Raw genomic sequence first — 2,235 nt, forward strand, 5'->3', positions numbered from 1 at the left:
ATATATATATATATATATATATATATATAAATAAACCAAGCACTCATACCTAATGCAATCAAGGGTCTCCAGAATTTCTTAAAACACCCCACTCCTTCAAGTCAGTACCTCTCGGCAGACAATATTCTTAGTAACAGTTTGCCCTCTTCTCCTTCCTTGTCTGTCTGTCTTCTTCACCCTAACCCTTACATCTGAAAGTTTGAGACCTCAAGAGTATGCCACATACAACTGCCCCTGACTGAACTCGGGCTGAGGTAGCAATCTCACCTTCTCAATAGTCATGGCATATGACAAATGGACAGGAAACTGGGTTCTCTCCAAGGTGAATGGCAAGTTAGGGTCACCTGGAGACAGCTTTATTCTGGGGTTGAGGACACGTCTGCCAATTAGTGAGCCACTAATCAAGGAATCCTTGATTGAATGTTGATGCATGGCCATCACTTCCCGTCTTGTACCATTGCAGAGTCCATTTATTTTGTTCATGAGCTTCAGTAGGTCCGCTTCGAAGTCTTTGATTTTTGGAGAGAATTTCTTTGATTTAATTCCATACAGTATGTTCTCTGTAGTGTCCTCTTCTATGTTGTAAAAGAAAGCTTTCCATCTCATACATTTAATAAGTCTGTAATTTTCTCCAAGATAAAAATGTTACGAAGAAGCATTACTATTGAGTTGAGTTTTAGACTCAATATATGAGGAGGCATTCCGTATAGTGTCAAAGAGTTTAGAAATTCAAATGGATAGCGCTCAGCCTCAGCAGGATCAACTTTCAAAACTTTATCTGTACTATAATAGGTGTGGCGGTCACCTGGAAGTTGTCTCAAAACTTTTTCATTGATCAGGAGGCAGTCTGAGTTCTTTGGCAAAAGAATTACTCTACTTCTCTCTTCCTCAGATGTATTGTTGAAGATGTCGTCCACCACAGGAGCCGCCAACGCATGAAACTTGTAGCACTTCTATATCATCAACGTCATCAACAGCAAGATTATGATCTTGTGGCGCTGCATATGTCTCATTGCCAAGATGCAAGAGCCATGCTGCAATTCCCTTTGATATGCTGCTGTCCTGATGTTTTGGCTTAATCACTATTGGATAAAATTCAGCCATAGAGGAGAATTTATACAGATTTCAATAATTGCTTCACGAGTTCCTCTTGGCAATATGGATAGGATTTGCCTAAAGTCTTCCCCCAAGAGCACAACTTTACCACCAAAAACAGCAGCAATGCCAGTGATATCTTGCAAGGCTTTATCAAAAGCATGAAGAGCAAATGAAGGGATCATAGAAGCCTCATCGAAAATAATCAAATCCAGGTTTCGCAAAAGATTTGCATGGTCTGAAGTGGTTGGTACATTACAAACACTAGCCTCCGTGAGTGGGACAAGCAATTTGAACAAACTATGGATAGTCTTTCCACCTGACAGTAGTGTACAGGCAATGGCTGTCCAATCACCACTGTACACGTTGCAGTTGTTCCTTTGCAGATAAGAAATTATGATATTAAACATAAGTTTTACCACAACCTCCTGGTGCATCTACATAGAAACAGAAGTGGTTGGGAACATCACCTCTCCTCTTCTTATCTATAGATTCAAGCACAGCATTATCAATCGGTTTCTGTTCATCAGTAAGTGTTGCAATGCCTGGGTGATCGAGTCTTCATGATGGTCAAGCTGTGGTACTCCAACAGGTTATGGCAGCCCAAATTGAGTGCAGTGTCATGTTTTCTGCATGTTCTGTAGTAAATCTTCAATTGAGGATTCCTTGTGTGTGGTCCACAGGTGAAGAGCATTTGCAGAGTTCATATACATGCACAGGGCAGCACACATAACACATAACTGTAAGGGCATCTGAGAGGCAGTTACTTCTAGCAATGCCTTTTCCAGTGTGTCATCGTTTGAGAGATGACCATATCTCAGGCATGCTGCCTTAAATGTTTAATTCTTTATTCAAGCACTCAGGCTCTTACATAGAGAGGACAGCACAAGGACAGACAGAACACCTCAGTGGGGACAAAAATAAAACTAATGAAATGAGCAAAATGTTATATAATGAATGAGGATGAAATGGCTGCCTGAGCCCCACTCTCAAGCAGTACCATTTGAACGTTTTTACAGACAGTTTCTGATCTTTTCTTTATTCTTTTGTTGCTTTCGTTAGCATCGTTTTTTTTTTTAATAAAATTTTAATTACTCTTTTTTTTTAAAAAAAAAAACACCATAGTTCACATAGTGATCC

The sequence above is a fragment of the Octopus bimaculoides genome, chromosome 8 (genome assembly GCF_001194135.2).
Source record: "Octopus bimaculoides isolate UCB-OBI-ISO-001 chromosome 8, ASM119413v2, whole genome shotgun sequence".
In the NCBI taxonomy this organism is placed as follows: domain Eukaryota; kingdom Metazoa; phylum Mollusca; class Cephalopoda; order Octopoda; family Octopodidae; genus Octopus; species Octopus bimaculoides.